The 21,957-nt window shown below is 31.2% G+C and overlaps 1 long non-coding RNA gene across 1 annotated transcript; it reads right to left on the minus strand.

Moving 5' to 3' along the window:
* Positions 1-419: 419 nt before the first annotated feature.
* LOC137399220 (uncharacterized) lies at positions 420-3,839 on the minus strand. The gene is made up of 3 exons (XR_010979130.1): positions 3,789-3,839; positions 3,184-3,354; positions 420-531 (listed from the first exon to the last, which is right to left on the minus strand). It is a non-coding gene; the product is annotated as an uncharacterized lncRNA (long non-coding RNA).
* Positions 3,840-21,957: the final 18,118 nt, after the last annotated feature.

Consider the following 21,957-nt stretch of genomic DNA (forward strand, 5'->3'; position numbering starts at 1 on the left):
AGTAGTTGTCATAGTACCACCAGTAAAATTAGTACTTCAAAGTTTTCACTTAAGTTTTCAAATATCTGTTAAAGAAATCAATGCGGAGCTAGGAAAGAGCCCTATTTGAATTTAAAAAAGTTAAGAATATTTCAAATGCTTTCAGTTTTACAAAGCACATACATATGAATTGCTCACTATAGTCAAGGAGATGCTCAAGATAGACCTAACAATTTTATACACATGCAAAGCATTAACCGTGTGTATAATAACAAAGATTTGTACATGCTTAATATATTTATTTCAGGTATCTATTTATAACTTATAAGTCTAAGTCAATTCCTAGTCTTGTCGCAAATTCTCTCTGTTTTCTTCGCTCTTTCCCTTTTATTCTTTGTTCTTTGTAAACACCCTTGATGACAAAGAATAGAGTACCAATTCCAGCAGCGGCTCCAAAGATAATACCGATCTGCTTCCAGTTACTTATTCCAGTTTTAGCAGTGAACTTATCAATTACTTGAGAAAATTTCATAGCTGCGCTGTCCAGAAGATCTTCAAGAGACCAAAAATGTATGCTTTTAGATGAAAATACACCAACAAATTTACAACACTTCTAGACAGTTCTCCCACTTTAAAACTTCATATGCTAGTGACAATGGTTCAACTTTGGATAAACAAAACAAATCAATAGTTCAAAATGAAGGTTGCTGAAGTTTAGAATCTATCAATAATCTATTATAAGCCCCTGAAGAACACGTAATAGAGAATTTCAAATATTTGTAAAGTTAACTATCTTCTTTACCAAATCAATGAAATAGTTGCACACATTGAATTCATGTGCTGCAAGCTTTAAAAATGAAGTGTTGAGGATAATGATTTATATTTTATATTCTAATTGTACTCTTTACTGTTTAACAATTATTTTGCTGTTATTTAAATATATGTCAATATTTACTATAATAAGAGCCGTGTCTGTTCATCTGTCTGAAGCCTCTCTAAGACCATTAAGAGAAATTTTTTTATGCACAAGAATCAATCTGTGATATGCAGTTTTCTCACCAAATAGGCTACTAACTTTTCCACCTAATCATCTTGCTGCCGCTCGCAATAATTATGCATAGAGTTATTACACATGACAATCTCTGATGGTGGCCGGCACTACCGGCGCATTACTATACTGTACAGATACAAAAAACTTCACACTGCTTTTTGCTATTAAACATTTATATCATCCACTAATTACATGTATGTCTAAAAGAATCATTTTCACCTCCAAAATACTTGGAGTAAGTCATAGTTAGTTTAGAAAATGTCGACCAAAAACACATCTAAATATGCTTATAGCCAGGTTATAAATGGTTAATATTATATAAAATGCTTTAATGTTAGAATAATAGAATAACAAACTTGAAAATAATTGCTATCTTGTGGCTCACTTTTTAGGTTGGACAAAATCTTTACCAAAAAGATTGTTTGCTTGAAATTGAATTAAATTTAAAAAACTACACTAGTTTCTAAACATAAAAATATTTTTCAAATTAGTTTTAAAAGCCTGTTGTTATAAGTTGCTCTTATCACATCACAGCTCTTACTGGTGCGGCATCCCATGTTTTCAGCTATTCCATGTGCCAGGATCGCGCACCGACACTTCCTCACCAGAACATCACAGGTTGTGTTTGCCATGAAGACTCGACACTCAAGATCTGTATCACATTTCACTGCAAATATTGTGAGGTTCCATTGTATATTTTTCATGAGATTTTATACTATAGTATCTTTTATTATATAATGTTGTTTTATATTGTTTATTAGGTATTGTGTGTGAGAGGTTATAAATAAATGTTAAATACCTGTTTGTACCAGTTTTATGTATATTTCATTAAATTAAAGTGTTCTGACTGATTTTGCAACTGCAAATTTACACCAGAATAACATAATAAAAGTAACACAACAAAAAAAAATTACAAAAGTTTGTTCCGTTCAAAAATTTAGAAACAAAAGAGTTGCCAAATGTAATATTTACACCAATAAATGAGAACAAACCAAGAACAGCAAAAGATGAAGAATTGATACAATTTTGAGTGTTTATTATACATTATTCTGGCATAAATATTTTCAAATCATTATTAAAAAAATCAATTTATTCTACAAATCAACCAGATTGAAATAATAACAATTGTTATAATTAATTGATTAGAACTACCATGTTCAATGCTTTTTTCTTGACATTAAATTTAAGTAAAACAATTGTATGCTTCACAGATAAACAAAATAATATATTAGTAGCCCTAAATGATAGAATTTAGCTATTTAGCTCTAAACAATTTCTATGCAACCAGAAATGATATTATTTTTAATTATTGTCTTAATTAGGTTATTGATCTCGCTTACAATAATAATAGACAACAAATACACTAAAGAACTCATTATAGCTTTACCTTCTACACTTTATCAATTGACATTTTACCATTTACAATATATTTTTACCATTTGCTTTTCATATCTAAAATAATTCTGCTACATATTTCTACTAAAAAAGTTATTACAAGTAATGAACATTATGTAACATAGCTTAATAACTCATTTATTTCAAAACCTACTTATGATATATTTTAAAACAAAGAAACTTCCTTTAATAATAAGACATTATATTCATCACAAAGTATTTTCTCTCATCTTTTCCTAAATACATGAGTACTTTTTTAATTGGCAGCTATTAGTTATGCCCATATAATCTGAACCTATTTGACAATGCCATTTTCTACAAATTCAAATGTTTTTCTTGAAGTATACTTTCTATGTATAGCGTAATCCTTTCAAATAAGCACTATAACTAATTTTATATTTCAAAGTTGTTTTATTATTATTGCTTTTCATTTTGAAAACAAAATTTTCAAGCTGAAATATGCGAAACACTCGTTTTCAAAAAGGTTTCCAAAAACATCGTAAACAGTTATTTCAGTTTCATTATCTGAGCTTTAGTAATAATAAAAAAATTATCAGATTTAATTTTAGCTTCTACTGCAGAATCTTTTACCAAAAATATGATGGCTATGGCAGGTTCGATGCAGCATGTTCTCAGACTCAATATTTCATGCACATGTGTAAAAACAAGAGCGTATAGGTATACATGGTAACTAACTAACAACATGTATACAGAAAAATAATGTGGAAAAATTAACAGCTGATAAATTTTTTACTTACTTGAGGACAGATGACATTGGACATTGTCATAAGATATTATGGTACCACGCGGGCATCGACAGTATCCATTCTCACAGATCATGTGATCTGGGCAACGCTTTAATAGATGACATGTTCGTATGTCTCCATGCTTGTCATTGAAAACATAATCCTTGATATTTGTGTTCAAGTCTAAAATATACAAACATCTGCTGTTTGTTACTTAGTTGTCATTAATGTAGCTACAAAGTAAGCTTGACTAGATACAACAGCTTTACAAATGCTCTAATATTTTTATGAATTCTAGTAAGTACTAGCAAAAAGTATTTTGGTCTAAAACGCAGCTGAAGATTTTTTTATAGCTAAAACTTTGAAGGATTCAGTTTCAAAATTTGTTCATTGCTAGCTGTCATGAGACACTTTTTTCAGCAGCAGGTAGTGATTATAAAAAGCAGCCTAAATAAAGGCTGACAGATTAAAAGACTGTAGTTCAAAAATTTGTTTGTCCACTATCAACTATACCCGAATACATTTCAAAAATTTTCCACTTTATTAAATTTACTTTTTTGTTACAAGGATATTGTAATTTCAAGCAAAGGTTATTTATAGCAAACTTAAAAACCTACCAAAGCAGGTTGGAACTCCTTTGAAATCTAAACAAGCTTCCCATGGCAGACAGTTACACCCCTGTGGATCTTGACATCCGTATCCAAAACAAGTATGGTTGCATGTGCATGGATTAGCTCTAAAATATTCAAGCTGTATACTGATCATAATTCAGAATAGTTGGTTAATATGACTGTAGTATAACTGCTATAGCTCACTTTAAATTTGATAAAACATTAAACGCTATTTTCCATCCTACACGGTAACTTGCACATTTCTGTTCAGACATCGGTAAACACCTTTTAAGTAACATACAAGAACTGAACAAACATGTTTGTGACCATTAACATTGGCAAATATGTGAATTCATTTTTAATTATTTCCACAAGTGAGGCATTTTTATCCTAACTACAGTAAATACCAGGTTTAATGTAAAATAAATTAATGCTGACATAGTGCATTTATCTATAACTATGACTTTCTAAGCTCATGGCTGCACTGCTGTTACTTTGGCTATTTAATATTCTCATCTTAACTTATCTGTTTTCAGGTGGTGAATTAATTGGCTACGAAGGTTGATATTCTGTCGTTGCAGATGAAGACTGTTTTTGAGTAGTCTATATCTAGTATCTAGTATCTAGTATCTAATATCTAGTAAGTCTATATCAGTATGTAAAGACTATTTATACTACTTTAACTGTTACCTACATTCACACAGATATATACTTAAAGTTAAATAAAGTACTAGGCGCAATTCTTTACCTACCCTAAGCATAATATATTTTACATACAAGGGTTGCCAACAGAAAGTTTTACTCTTTATCTAAAATAACTTCATTTAAAAATTAATGCATTAAAATAAGAAGTTTTGCATTTATTCAATTTTGTAACAATTACATTACAGCTTAAAAAAATTTTTTATCCTTTGTATTACATGACCATTATGTTGTAAGCACATGTAATTAGCAAATGGTATTTTTGTAAAATAGACTGACAACCTAGATTTTATCCAAACTTTGCATTCTCTGAAGGCTGAGTATAACTTAAACTAAAATGAAAAGTTCCCATTGCCTCAAAGCTAAACAAATTTAATAATTAAACTGTCGTTAAAATTAAAACAGGACATTGAATTGTTTGTCTATAGGTAATAAAGATTTGGAATCATTTGATTTCATATTCAACTACAAAATGGCCACTTATAATAATTTTAGTACACTTTGACATTTACTGGTGTTTTACATTCATATAGAAGTATTATATAAATCAAATATCCATAGAGTTGCTGCACTTGTTTTCTTACCTTTTAGTATGTTACATATACTTCTCATTAAAACATGCAACACACAAAAATATAGAGATTATTTGAAAAGGCTACTTACATCACATCTTCCCATCTGTTGATTAGTTCATAGTCACTGAAATATGTTTTTAAACATTACTAGGTCGTTAAAATTGGGTGCTTTTTTTAAATATTAGCAATATTTTTAAAAACAGATCTACTAACAATGACATCAAGCTGACTGTTATAATCAAAAATTTCTAGTTTTATCGAGTTGTTTAAAACTTTAGATTCTGAAGCAAGCTTATAATAAGTAGCTTGGCAGCTTAGTAGCTTAGAAGCTTGGTTTTTATGTAGTCTTGGTAGAACATAAGATTTTTAGACATTGAGTTCTTAGTGACAGAAACATTCTAAATAATACATGCATTTTAGGAAAATAATTGATTTTCAACTAGATACACAAACCAAAAATGTTTTATATGGATTATAATTAACTGTTTTCTGCAGTAGAGATCAATTTGCCAATCTGTTTAATTCATGTAAATGTTATGCATAAAAATCTGAATTTTCTGATAACAAAATAATTTCCTCTGTTTAACTTTAATGTTAAATGATTTTTTTCAGTCCCAATTTAAATGAAAAATAAATCAATTTGTTTATAGATTGTATTTAAGAGCTTTTTAGTTCAGAAAAATAGTAAAAATTTCTCTCTTCTAAATTTATTTATATCCAATATGTACAGTTAACAAACACTGATATAAGTAATCGTGGAAAGGAAGAACTTAAATCCTTTAGTTGAGTGGAATATTTTTGCCACCAAGAACAAAGTTATGAAACTAAGGATGAAAATAAACAAAGATTTTACCATAACGTGTCACAACTATTTAAATGAGTATTAGCAAAGTAGCCTGATGATTACTTAAATTTCAATATTTTTATCGGATTATTTTTACTGTGATTAAACATTTTACAGTCTAAGATTTTGAATACTTAGAAAATCATAATACATTGAAAAATGTTTGAACAAGAAATTGAATAATTAGTAGCTGTGATTACTTGATGCAATTGAATGACAACTCAAAAATGCTGGCTGTACTTATTGATTTGTAAAATTAAATATGTACTTACTCTCCATAATTAAAGTAAGATCCTTCACTAAAACAAAAAGCAGCACAAAAAACAAGTTATCCATTATAATAACATTAAAATACATCGCAGATTCAAAAGTATAAATATTTGACTATGACAAAAACAAACCAAAAACTTTTGTATGACAAAACAAAATTAGTTAAAAAAAATAGATTATTCAAATATTGAGGAACTTTCAGATATGGTTGCAACCTAAGAAAATTCAGAAAATTGGATGTTAGATACACTAATATCTACATGCATTTACAGAAAGTTATATAGTTTTGTCGAAGTATTGTGATTTAAACATTACCTTTAAAAAACAATTTATTTTTTTATTTACTGCTCTGAAAGCTATCTTTAAATTTGGTAGTGTGATTAAATGATTCATGCATAGGCAGTAGCCAGTTTAATTTGAAAATATTAAAAAAATGTATATGTACTTATGCTGAGCAGCAATTTTTTTGTTAAAAATAATTTATCATTTTTGTCATTAAAAGTATACAATAGTCAAAGGAGGTACTGCAGATAACAAAACAATTTTTTATTTTTTGTTAAAATCAACTCTCTTGATTTGTGGTGATAAAATGAATTTAGGTCTTTTGTGTTGCCGTATTTCTGAATTTGATCATAAAAACTTTGTCTTCATACATTGATACATAAATGTCTTGATACAATGTCTTGATAAATTGTCTTGATACATAAATTGATTGTATTTTATAAAACTGCAAACAGATTATGTATCAGAGCATATTTTGTGAATATGCCAATCTAGTGATATTGAAAAAACTGTATGCAATCTCAGCCTTTTAAATCATAAATAGTGTTTTATGCCAAAATTTGTGTGTTCACCTGCATTGTTTTCCGCAGCAAAAAACTCATTTGTACGATCTGCTTGTTTAAATTTGAAAGTGTAATAGTTCTTAGATGTTTTACCAATTAAAATACAACTATAATTGTTTATTGTATAACACATAGTATTTTGAAGATAAAAGTTTAATAAGAAGGACACCTAATGAATTGATAGTCTTCATGAAGTAAAATTACCATACAGAATTTCAACTGTACTTACTAAATTGGGTGTGATACTCTTGGATCTGGTATCTTGGGCCTAAAATTACATTTCAACTTGCAATAACACTTATCAGTAGAATATCATGTTAATTGCAATTAGTATAGTTAGTATTTAGAATAAAAAATCACTAATTTGTTTTGTATCGCCACAAATTATTTGTGTTAAATCTGTGTAGATTGTTGTCAGGAATTTAGAATTATACATTAGATCGTTAGCATGACCTCTTGTATCAGCCTTCAGTCTACACACCAAATGCATTAACTATTATATGTTGTTTTTATTAGTGTTTTACAAATGCTATGAAGCTAGTGAGGAGCCTAAACAGGTTCATGTTGATGTTTATCAAATTCAAGCAAGAAACAAATCCTTTGGCATAGTTTGCTTTTAACTTATTGGCTTTAGATGGCTAATTAGTTTTATACCAAACCTAAATGGAGCTGCAAAAAATATAACTTGCTTGATAACTTCAGCGAGATGCAGTTTTTGTATTGTTAGATTATACAAAACCAATTTCAAACATTCACAAATGGTTTCATTTATGTGTGACTACATGTAAAAGAAAGTTTGTTCATTAAAAGAAATAGTTCACAACAAAATGTGGTCAAAGATTTTGTAGTTTATGTGCTCAATTGAAATAATTAGAGAGCGCTTTAGTGTAATGATTCATTTATCAGAAGCAGAATTTAAAAATTGACTATTTTGCTGTTGTCATTTTCATTGTAGTATATGAGATATATTCCTCAAAATTTGAAAGCTAGTAAGCGGGTAAGGGAAAGTTACTATTTTACAAATTGTGGAACAACGCTCAACAATGCTCAATAAAATGATACGAAAACTTATTTTGAATAGGCCGACTGACTCGTATAAATAAATATACCAACTAATCCAGCTTAAAAGACAAAAATAGCTTAGTTGTAAATTAGAAGTGAATAGTGAAACAGCACAATGACAAAACAAAGTTCAGATAAAAATATACAAAAAAGTGTCAATCAAAATGGAATGGTGCAAAATGCAAAGCAAGGAAACTCTGACGATAAAAGTGCAGTAAAACTTTGTAAATGATATTCTTAAAGAAACATGTTAGCTTCTGAAAAATTGTTAAACACAGCTACCTTTTCAAAAATTCTAACATATTTTTGTCTAATAATGAGTTCTGTACTATGCTTTTTCCTTGTTCATGTTAAATTGGAATTACAACCACGACCTTAGCATTCTAAATATATATGAATATAAATCATACTTACAATGTAGTAAAATTTATTGCCGGGCTTTTAGCTGGCCATTCTGAACTGCTAAAAATAAAATTGAGACTGTAGTCTGAATTTTATATAAAACTTTAGATTAGACAGACCAAATGTATGAATTTACACAAACTAATGAACAGTCCAAACTTTAATAAAATAAGGTTCTTCATTCATGTACGCTTCTACAAAATGTAGAATTAATGGATATACATAAATGTGCTGAACTATCAGTAAACCCAATAATTATCTAGTTCAATTGTGCATAAAAAATAAATTGAGCCTAAATCGACTTGCATGGTGACATATATTAACTAAAATGTCTCATTGGCATACGAAAATTGTTGATAAAAAGTGTAATAAAAACTTTGCTGGCAATTTAGAAGTTAAATATTTTAAGAACCAAGCTGATTTAGACTAATTGTTTAAATTTTATTAAAACTTCTTAATTAGTTTTTAGCAAATTTTTTGAGTTTTCATCACACTTAAATTGCACATTAAAATTGTTCTAATAGCGCTGTTTCCAGTTCAAGCATTAATGACTTCATTCAGGGCATGTATATTTTATTCATTCAAGCATTCATCTTATTCTAAATTAAAGAATATTTCTATTTTTTAAAACAAAGTACAAAATTTTATAATTGTGTTAGTTATGCATGTAGACATTTATTTTCAGATGTTTTCATCAAGCTTGGTTTTCATTTTGCTAGCATAACCATACGCAAATCTAAGTGAAACAAAGTTGACAACTTTTAGAGCGATTGAACATTTTTTGAAAAAATCACGACCATTATTAGTGATTCTAACACATACATGTACTATAAAAACTAACATATATCACTCATTCATACATTCAATGTTTAATTAAAGAACTAAAAGGGCTACTAAAGCTGTAAGTATTTGATTGTTTTGCTGCTTATTGCATACATACCCTCTGTAAGTATAAACTACTCTGTTAAAATAAACTTGGGTCTGCAAGTACTTGAATTAGCATTTTCAAATCTTAGTTGCTCAATAAATACTAACATTAGAGTGTAGTTTAAATAGCATATATGGGACATAAACTTTTGACATTGAAACACAACTGAAAACAATACATTAGGATAGAGACACTTTGTTTGCCATAGTTTTACTGTACGGAAAAAAACTTTTGAATATTAGCCTGCCAGCTTATGCATTTCAACCTCCTATTAACTACTAGTAGTATAATAGAGACAGATAATATGAAGCCATTAGGAATTAGCTAAGTCAAAATAGAGTGCCTGAAACTTCATTATTGAAGGACTAAAATAAGTGAAATATTATTAAATGTATTATTTAAGGACTACCAAGCTACATTTAAAAATATATATTTCAAAAATGCACAAAATTAGACATTCTAGCTTTGAATATAATTAATTGTAAAAATTGTACCGACATAAGTCAGGTTGTTTGATTGAGTTATTTGGTATTCAGTGTAGAAAATGATTTCGCTAAACAAACTAGTCGGAATGTTGCTAAAGGCTTGCTTCATTCTCTCAGATGCACCATTTCTTTAGAGAATGTGTGATAATTTAGCTAAAAGCTGTCATACACCCTGCCTCCAAAGGTTTCTTGAAGTCAATAGCCACCTGATGCTTTAGCCAGGCTAACTAATAGTCAGCTTTTGATTAATTAGGCCACCAGATGCTAAGAACAGGCAGCCAAATAGTTTACTTCCTGGTGACTAGATGTCAAAGGCATATGTCTATGTCTATGCAGATGTCTAGGGCATTCTGTGAGACCATTTTCTCAAAGCTACTACATGTTAGGAACAGGCTGTTTGCTCCTGGTGGGGCTACCACATGTTATGAAAAAGATGTTTGCTCTTGGTGGGTCACTGCTAAATGCTCTTGCAAGAAACTTAAATGTCTGGTTCAAGGTCAAAGCTTTTGTTGTAATGTTACCGTTTCTTGCAGATAACAACCGCTAAATACACTAAAGTTTCTTATGTAACTATAGTTACTACAATTAACATGATGTTGTGTTACTAATTTTTAATATGTGCAGTATGAATATGAAATTTTGATGATTTATGATAATGAATGTTAGCATTAGATAATTACTATGAGTTTCCATACTAAACTACACAATATTGTCACCTTCAGACTCCCAGGCTGAAATAAAATGATTTAATTGTAAACCAAATCACTTTTCATTTTAATCATTGTAGAAGGTACTTTTTAACTATTACTTACTGATATTATTAAATTTTTCTTTAACACATTTACAGTTTTATTTTTTCTCTAAGTTTTTTTTTATGTACAATAAACTTGTATACTTTTGTCATAAAAAAAATTTAAAAGCTATGGTTGTCTGAATAAGGTTTAAAACTTTTTCAGCTGTTTCATTTTTTTCACCCAATTTATTTGAACTGCACAAAACACTTTTCTCATGGTATGCAGTTGGAAAGTTAGAATGGTAAATTTTGTTGTCCATTAAATAAATATAAAATTTCTTTTTTCAAAAACTGTTTCTTCTGCCAAAGTATATATACATATATTTACATAAAACGTATATATATTTATCTATATGTATATATATTTCAAAGTAGGTATTTTATTACACATTCCGGCTATCGGTCTTAAAATTTGATATTAAAGTCACAAGCTGCAACAGATTTTAACTCACAATAATTTCATGACAAATTTTTAATCTGAACGCTCTACCCCTGAGCTAGAACACCATAGTGGTCGAATTTGTTTTATTATAACGCATGCGCAATGTGCATGTTAATTACTTTAGCCTTCAGCGTTGGCGAGTTTCGATGCCTCTGCTCAGAACTATTTTGGGACCTTAGTATAAGCAACGTGATGTATATTCGTTTTTTTTTGGCTAATTTATTCGCCTCCACGAAAGTTAATCTCAAACTTGAATATGGCGATATACATGTATATACTGATTACATATGTTAATAAGAAATATACGTTGCTGAACTTGCCATTGTGAGTTATATGTTATGAGTTATGTTGTGAGTTATGTTAATAAAAGCATCTCAAAATGATATAACTAATGTTAAAAGTTGAAGGTACAGTATTCTAAAATACATATTAAAACTTATTTCAAATATATGTTTAGTAAACTAAATTCATTCAAGTGAAATTCGGCGTTAATGTTTCACGTTTGTCTCACATGCAAAAACTCTCTATGTAGTAGATTGTAATGTTATATTATCTTGGGCACGCAGACCATAACCACTAGACTCACCGAAATCATTGTAGGTACTTATAGTTACTAAGGTTAGCATAGTATTTTGGCACTAATTTTAATTATGGTGATTAGTACCCTTAATAGATTAATAGCCTGCATGTAAAATTTTGCATGCAATCTCTGAAACGAACTGAAATTGAAAAACTGTATAACAAGTAATTTGTTTGTAATTGAAGCAAAATAGACTATATTTAGCCATTACTTGCTAATAGCTTTACATTTACATTTAAACGCCTTTACAATTTCAATTTCCCTTCTAAATTATTTCAACGGAACACTTCTTTCAGGTTATAAATTTTTTGTTTGTTTATTTCATTAAAAGGAAAAATAAAAATTGAAGTAATGAACACATCACATGGTGATCAATGTAAGAGTAAAAATTTGTTAATTTCTAGTAATAAACAAAACATCTAACAAAAAAAGAGGTGATGATGATGTCTACACGCAACAACAGACCGGTCAAGGCGAGGCCCAGTTAGTCAATAGCAGAAAAAATATGCTCTCACTCCCACTCCAGAAGATGAATTCTTAAATTATTTTTAAATTAGGAATTGGTCCTATGTTTTTATAATATTTAGGTACGCAGTTGGTTTCATAGCACCGATTCTTGGTATTTTTTTATCTTTCATGGCCGGCAGCAGAGCTAGATGGTGGAATGGGTAAATTTATATAACTTTGTTTTGTAATTTTAACAGGCAGAGTGTTTTGAAGATAATCTTGAAATGTTAGAGAAGCGGGAAGCAAAGTGCGATATTTACCTAACCAAAAAGTGTTAAAAGGTTTTAAGGTTTGGAAAAGTTCTTTGGTAGGATATAGGAAATCTTTTTTACAAATAATACAAACTAGCCTTTTATAAAAGAGAAAGAAATGATTCAAGTGCACAGCTGGAACATTTTCCACACTTCAACACAGTAAGTTACTTTTGAGTTTACATAAGAATTGTAAATCAGTAATAAAATATATTTAGGAAAACACCAGGGACATCTAAACAATAACCCTGAAATAAGATGTAGTTTCTGCATGATTGAATAAATATGTTGTGAAAAATCTAAGTGTTTGTCTAATGTTATACTTAATCATTTAATAGTATCATCTTTAGAGATAATTTGCTAGTTTATGTTAAGGATTTTATCAGCAAAATTAAACTTATTTTGAGGGTTTTGCAAAACCACGTATTTGGTTTTGTCCATGTTGATAGTCAATTTGTTTGAGGTGCACCAAGTATATAAATTTTGAAGGTCATTGTTTAGATCATTGGAAATCTTATTAAGTTTTTTTGATTCATAAAACAGAATTGGTATCATCAGCATATAGTATACAAGAGAAATTTTAGTTAGTGAAAAACAGTTAGGTATATCGTTTATATGAAATAAAAACAAGGATGGACCTAAAACAGAGCCTTGAGGAAATCAATGAAGTGATGTTTGCGATGAAAAACTGCTACTTTGAATCTTAGTTGATTGTGTTCGGTTTGTCAGATAACTTTAAAACCATTGACAAGATTTAGTGTCATTTTAAATTTACAGTTGTTTGAAAAACTTTACAGTTGTTTTTAGTTTTTCTCTCAATGTGTTTCAACTACACAAAAAACTTCTCTCATTAAATGTAGTTTGAATGTTAGAGTAGCAAGTTTAGTTATATGTAAAATAAATTATAATTAAATAACTGAAATAAAAATAGCTGTATATAAAAATAAAACAGTCTTTTTTATTACCTTATCTATTAAATAATTTTTTATTGTAATCAAGCTAAACAGATTATACTTAGTTATTACTTGCTAAAGATTTCACATTTTCATTTAAACACATTTAAAGTTTTATTTTTCTTCCTAATTTATTTTAACAAAAAACTCCCTTCATGATATGAAATTTTAAATTTGTAGTTTTTTGAAAAAGCTTGACAACCTTTACAATGGTTTTCTTTTCACTCTTCATTCATTTGAACTGCTTAAAAATGTTTTCTCATGAAAGTTTAAAAGTTAGAATGAAAAATTTTGTATACGGTATGCTATTAAAAATTAACTTTTGTTCAAACACTTTTTTATTACTCTGGAAACATCATGTATTACTGCTGGTAAAAATATGTTCTCCTAGTCTATTACTCTGGTAACACCCTGTAGTACTACTGGTAAATGTATATTCCTCTAGTCTATTACTCTGGTAACATCATGTAGTACTGATGGTAATTATAATGTATATTCCCCTAGTCTATTCCACTAGCCCAGTTCCCTAGCCTATTTTCCTAGCCTATCCACTTTGCCCATTCCCGTAGGCCATTCCTGCCGCCTTTTCCTTAACCTATTACCCTAGCCCATTCCATTAGCCCATTTCCTTAGCCTGTTCTCCTAGCCTACTACGTTTGCCTAATCACCTTGCCTACCACCCTAGCCCTAGCCACCATACATCTGCCTATTCCCGTAGCCTGTTGCCTTATATATACATGTATATATATATATATATATATATATATATATATATATATATATATATATATATATATATATATATACAGAGCAATGAGTCACTATATGACCAGTGCTCAGAAAGGATTTGGGCGCAACACCCGAGGAGCCAAACATCAGTTACTGGTGAATCGGACAGTCTGTCAAGACAGCAGGAGAAGGCATACCAATCTTGCCATGGCTTGGATCAACTACAAAAAGGCCCATGACACAATTCCCCTTAGTTGGATACTTGAGTGTCTCAGTATGTACAATGTCCACCATGCTCCTGTGGCATTCATCAAGATGTCAATGACCAAATGGAAGACGAAACTGGAGCCTAATGGCAAAAAGCTGGCGAGTGTAAAAATTAAACGAGGCCTCTATCAAGGTGACTCCTTATCACCGCTGCTCTTCTGCATATGCCTAAGCCCTCTAAGCAATTTGCTGAAGAAGACTCAATATGGGTACCAGTTTAAGAGTGGCACCAAGATAAACCCCATATTATACATGGATGACATCAAGCTGTACGCTAACAAAGAAAGGGACATTGATTTGCTAATACACCTCACTCAGGTATACAGCAAGGACATCCGGATGACCTTCGGTAGTGAGTAATGTGGAATCCTAATTCTTATGAAAAAGACATTCTATGCTCACAGATGGTCTACGAATGCCAAATGATACTATCAATGATATAGAAAAAGGGTACAAGTACTTGGGGATTATGCAAAGCAACATCAACCACGAAGCCGAGGTACGTCACAAAGCCATTACTGAATACAAGAAACGCCTTCGGCAGGTCCTACGGAGCCAGCTCAATGCCAAGAACCAAGTCATGGCAATAAAAACCTATGCACTGCCAGTAATAAGATATCCAGCAGGCATAATAAAGTGGACTGAGGAAGCCATCGAGAAAACAGATACAGCAACTCGTGAACTGCTGACCATGCATGAAGCATTCCACCCAAAATTCGATACTACTAAATTGTATCTCGATAGGAAAGATGGCGATAGGGGACTCAAAAGTGTACAGCAGACGGTGAAGGCGGAAGACCAAAGCATCAAAGCCTATGCAGCCTCCATGGCCACTTCAGATAATTTGCTAGCTGAATTGCAACCGGCTGCTCTTACAATGGACCTTCGCCCTGATGATGAGGAAATTGACTGGCACACGAAACCTCTTCATGGTGCTTACTACCGATAAATATCTAAGCTTGGCGATCTTCACCAGACTTATATGTCGGTGAACAAAAAAAACCTAACGGCTAATACAGAGTCGCTAATCATGGCAGCCCAGGAGCCTGTGCTTCCAACAAGGCAACTCCAAACAAAAATCTATCACACTAGAGACGATCCTAGATGCAGGCTGTGCAAAGATGCACCTGAGACCATCGAACACATCATCAGTGGATGCAAGCAGCTAGCAGGAAATGCATACACTGAGCGGCATAACCATGTCGCAGGTGTAGTGTATAGAAGTCTATGTGACAAGTATGGCCTGAATAAACCACAACACTGGTGGGAAACTCTTGGTAAGGTCAATGAAAATGACCACGCTAAGATCCTCTGGGACTTCTACATCCAGACTGACAAGCAGGTCCTAGCAAACCCACCAGATATAGTGGTGGTGGACAAGGAGAACAAGAGAGCTACTATATTAAATATAGCAGTACCCAATGACTACAACATAGACCGCAAAAAAAAAGTAAAGGTTGAGAAAGATCTCTTTCTTGGTGAAGAGATTGAAAAATGCTGGGATGTAAGAACAACTGTAATCTCAGTAGTCATTGGAGCACTGGGCGCAATCACACCGGCGCATAACATGTGGCTTGCCCAAATACCAAAAGCAATCAACTCAGGTGAGTTGCAGAAAAGTGCGCTACTGGGAACAGCTAAGATCTTGAGGCGAGTGATCAAGCTCCCAGGTCTCTGGTAGGACACCCAAGTTAGAGCAGAAACTACCACCCATACGGGTTAACCGGGGTGAGGAAACAATTTTTTATAGATATATTTATATATATAGTAACCCAGAATGGTATGCGTACTTCCTCTCACTTGTATAGCCTAATGAGTTAATTAATCTCACGTTGTTTAATGGTTTAGCATATCATCTGGGAACAAAAGGTTCTCAAATTGAATCTTTTGTGATGCAGCTTCTTCATTCCAAGAGTTTATTTGTTATAGCTGTACATGCTTATTCCCATGCACACATTACATACCATGATAATTTCTTACATTCCAGACAGGCAAACAAAACAAACTTTTGAATTTAACTTCAATGAATTTAGCTTATTAATCGCATAATTAAAAGTAAGTTTTAGGATTTATTTCACTAATCTGAACTTAAACTTTTGTTATGGGTTAAAGTTTTTTTAATTATCTGTTTTTTTAATTTGGTTTCACTATAACTTATAACAAATAATGCTGAACTGAGAAAAGAAGAAGATGAGCATCATATATCTTTCATGACTCGTGAGAGAGGTTTCGGCTAATAGCATATCGACGTGCTTGTAGTTTTATTGTAATCGGTACACCAACAGCCATAATGCAATTTTGAGAGAAGTTTTTCTAGAAATCGAACGGATTACTTGACGTTTTAAATGTAATATTTCTAATCCCTGAATCATAACTCAATGAGCTACCATGATATTTATTTTTAATTATTTGATTTTTTTATATAGTTACCCTCGGCCTGTTTCAATACTCATAGGAATATTTATTTTGCTTTTTTTAATGTCTTTGAACTTACCGTGTTTTTTCCGGCAGTTTTGAATTTGCTGCAAATTGGGTTGGATTGGAACTGGAAGATTGGTTTTGAGGACTAGTTGTATTTGCAGGCTTTAAATCTTTAGCTGCAGATATTGTATCATTTTCTGTGACTGTTACTGTCTCTGAGCTGCTGAAAAAGAGTAGTGTTTTAAATCATGTGCTCTGTCCTTTATTCATAGATTAAAGGCAAATTTATTCATTGGCTGAATTTTTATAAACTCTCAATAACAGTATAAAATTTGTTTTTTGGCCACAATCTTTCTCAGTGACTACAACGTTATTTAATGCCTTCTATAGCGGATGTGTATACGCAACTGAAACAATTACATAAAATGCAGTAGATTACTCAAAAGACTCTAGTACAACCTACCCTACAGCGCAATGTTGCAAAAAACATAGGAAAATAAGAAATAAGTGCATTCAAACTGTTGCAGGGCGCTTTCACAAAGGGCACCCTTTACACGGAATATTTCCCAAACACCCACTAAAAATTAGCTACTGATGTATGTCAAATATGAAGAGCATAATAAAGGCACAGAGCAATAAAAATGCCCAAGATAAACAGAAAGAACTAAAAGGCAAATGCAACTGCAAACGAAAAGACATATGTCTCCACACAAAAATTAAGCACCAAAAACAAGGCTTGTTTCTGCCTCATCTGGGAGACTATAGATTTACCAAAAACAAAATTTTATTTACAATCTGTAAACAAGTATAATATATATGCATATATGCTATCCAGTAGGTGTATATCTATTATATCAACAGCAAGAAATCTGGTTTTGTATTTGTGTGTGCACGTGTGTGTTAGGCCACCTTATAGAGCGGTCTTTCTCTTTCTCGAATTGGTCATACGAAGCAAACTGAATTAATAAAAGTCGTAAATAAATTAATAAAATCAAATGAAATTTATGATTCATTAAATAAATTAATTAGTAGGTAGTTACTTTTAATTAATATTTACTACTAAATCTTAATGTTTACGCTTACAGGAAAGGTCTCGTGAATGTTTGTTTCTTTCATCCAATTAGACAACTGTTTTCGCGTTCTACTTATTAAATTTCTAGCTCAAATCAGGAAATACTTCTTATTTAATGTTGTATTGTTTATGAATTGCCAAACCTCCACCACTTAAAAACGTGTGATTTGCCACTGTTTGCAATAGTAAACATGTTCATTTCTTACCAAAGCTGAGTTACTAATTTTTTCTAGATACGAATACCGCAACTTAGTACTACAGATCTTGCACAAGGTACTCCAAGGGTTGCAATAGGCGATAGTGCAAAGAAAGAGAGCAGGGTGTATTAAAAAGCACACCATCTCATTCACTTTTAGAAACGCTTCTAGTTGTGTTTTCTCAGCAGTTTCTGCTTGGCCAAAGGGCTATTATGTTGGCCTTATGTTTTATTATTTTAAGATGCTAATGCTGTATCTGCCTTGAGATCATACTGTCTTTGCTATACACACAATTTTTACTGATAATACGTTTTATCAACACAACCACATTGCTGCCGCGCTGTTTGTATATGCCATATCGAAACACAGGCCTTCGATTCAGAACTGGTGAGCCATGATTAGTGTTTTAAAAAAGTAAAAGTCTACATTCAATAAAGGCCGGTCATACCTCTGTACTGCCATAGTAAATGATTTTCTAGAACTTCTTAACCCTTGCTCTGCCGTAGACAATTTATGCAATTTCTATGTATTTCCCAGCAATTGCGTAACAGCCTAATTTTAGTATTCGTTTATATCGTAACCAAAGATCTTTAGGACTTTTATGGCAGTGACAGTGCTGTCCAAATATTTTTCCATAAAATTAGCTTATAATTTAGTTTTAAATCTACATTTGGGAATTTCTAACTTAAGAACGAATGTTTTTTGTGTAAGTTTTGGAAGTGCCTCCCGAGTTAGAAGAAATTTTTTTATGTTGATGACACTATAACCGATTTAAATTAAGATTTTAGACCGATATTTAAAATAGCAATATTAGCACTGAATCTAATGGTGGTGAAGTAAATATTTTGTAAGAATAAGGAACACGATAGAATATGACTTTAGCTTCGTAGCTTCCCATCGCTTAATAAATGCGCCAAGTATAGATACAATGAATCTTTTGTATGACAGTGTTGGTTAAAATGCTTGCAAATAAAATATATAACCAAAACGTTCTAGATTGAGATTGAAATTGAAAAAAAAATTGTACACGTATAAGCAGTATTGTCAAATACATAAACATTGCATAGGCAGATACATAAGCAGTATCAGCAAAAAGCTCGCAGTAGGCCGATAGCTAAATTTGTACAGAAACGGCAGTGAAAGGGTTAAAGAGTGGAGGTGTGGCAATTCATAGACAATACACCATTGAATTAAAATGTACTTACCCTTTTGAAGTAGAAACTTGGTAGGTAATTTTTGACTCGAAAATAATTGTCTAGGTGGCTAGAAAAAACAATCATTCACATGACCTTCCGTTGGCTTTGTACGACCAAATCGAAAAAAAGGAAAAACCGCTTCATAATTTCTTTACCACTCATTTAAATTCAGTTTGTTTGGTAGGACTAAATCAAAAAAAGGAAAAAACGCTCTATAAGGGCAATAATCCCATACACACACAAATATACAGACAGATTTTTTGTCGTTTGTACAGTAGATATAGATATATCGCTACTAGATGTGTGTTGCTTCGTTGCTTGGGTGAACAAAACAGCTGGTTAACAATGGCAAGAAATCTCATTGCCATCGGCTTATTTGAGAGAGCTAGTATTTTGCTAAATTTACTAAATGAGAGTGGTTGAAGAAAGCATTAGTGATGTTGCGTGTGACACAGTGTCCTTGTACATATTGTAAACGATATAATGACTACTTTATTAATGAATACCGTGTATTTCGTGTAGCCTACTGAGTTAAAATATTGCCTTTTAAGTTGGCAGTTTGAAATTTAAATTCAACATGGTGCAGACTTTAGTTTCTCAATTTTTTTCCACTATAGCTGTACTGGCAATAACAGGCAAACAAGGAACTCCTTGCATTTCCAGATCATAAAAAAGTCTTTACACAGAAAAATAATATTCATTTAACAAACAACAACAAACGTTACCATTCTAACTTTCAAAGTTCAGGTCATGAGAAAAGTGTTTTATACAATTCAGAGAAATTAATCTAAAAATATGACAACCATAGAGGTTTTCAATATTTTTTGATGGCAATAAAATTTTAAGTTCATATTATAAAATGAGCGAATTGTTAAAAAAAAGTGAAAAGATAAAACCACTGTAAATGTTTTTAAATGTAAATATTAAATAATGAGCAAATACTGGCTAACTAAAGCCTGTTTTGTTACAATTAAATTAAAAAATAATTTGGTATAATGTCATAAAGTTTTAATTGGTAGCAGTTTAAGTATGGTAAGGTAAAAGTGCTGTATAAAGAAGAATAGAAACCTATAATAGTACATGTAATTATCTAATGATAAAACCCTCTAGTAATGATCATCAAAATTTTATTTACTTAGTGTAAATATTAAAATTTAACAACAAAACAATAGCTTAACATTAGTAACTATAATTAACTACATGTAAAATAACTTTAGTGGTTTTAGTGGTTACTGTCTGCAAGAAAATGTAACATTACAATGTGCAGGACATACCATGAGAAGTTCTTACATTCTTAAAATAAATATATGTATAAAAATAAACGTTAAATTTAACTTTGATAAAATTAGATTACTGAACACAAACTTAAAGTTAAGTCTAAGCATTTATTTTTACTAAAAATTGATTTTGTCATTGATTAAGCTTTCATCAATTATCTGCTTTTTAAATTGGTTTTACCATAACTTATAACGAATAATGCTGAACTGAGCAAAAGTATTGCGAGCATCATATCTTTTTCATGATTTATGAAAGGAGTTTTGGCTACTGGCATATTAACATTTTCATTATTTTCCTGTAACCGGTACACAGACAGCTGGATTTTAATTTTGATATAAATTGTTTTGGATCTCGAACCGCAAAATAGTTGAAAATGTTTTTCCTTTTACGAGGAAGATTAAAAACACCATGCTCGAAATCGTGAAGCAAAAAATATACTGGTATACATATATCAGGCATACTGCTAACAGCAGTATGCCTGATTAATTTTCTCTCGGACACGAAATAGACCTGTCGCAACCTCAGAGAGACCTGTCGCAACCTCACAACTATATTCACCTAAGGTTAATAACATTTCTTACCTTCCATTCATTTGATCTTCTAGTGAAACTGTAGAGGCAGCAGCTACAATATTTTGAATAGTTGTGTTGATGATTTCAGGCTCGTCGTATGTAGAGCTTATTGATGTCTCATCTGAGAGACTATAAATTAACAAACAAATACAACCTATTCATTGTGCAAAAAAAATCGTATTTTTTATATTTTTAATGTAGAAAATCTAATTTGAAGTTACCTATGAGTCAATAGGCAATATCTCACCTTGTTTCTCTTTGCTCTTCTATAGAAACAGTAGCTAGATCACTTTGAAAGGTAGTGTCTGTCAGCTCATAGTCATTGGAGATGGAGCTTGTCTGTGCCTCATCTGGGAGACTTTAAAGTTCACAGATAAAAAAGGCATACTATTTATGCAATAACCAGTAATCTCTATATCTGTGCTCAATATATTCGTCATTATAAAACCTTAAGCAAACCACGCTAACATAAACTAAATCTATAGCCAACTTATTATAAATAGTTTCAGCAAAAACACCAGTTACCATTACATGAAAGAAATTATACTATTCAAAGCTGCTGTTCACCTTGTCCACGTATCACTAACCATCTCGGTCACTGAGATATCCATAAATGTTTCCTCAGATGTAGACATGTAAAGAAATGACTCAGCTAATTCATTGGTTGTGCTTTCAGTTAATGTAAGTTCTTCTGATGATCTAAAATAGTATTCAAGAATGTTATCATGGCAGTGCTCAATATAGAATATTATAGCTTAGCTCTTCTAACCATTTTGCATCAAAAGTATTATTATTTTAATTCAT

The sequence above is a fragment of the Watersipora subatra genome, chromosome 7, assembly GCF_963576615.1.
Source record: "Watersipora subatra chromosome 7, tzWatSuba1.1, whole genome shotgun sequence".
Lineage (NCBI taxonomy): Eukaryota > Metazoa > Bryozoa > Gymnolaemata > Cheilostomatida > Watersiporidae > Watersipora > Watersipora subatra.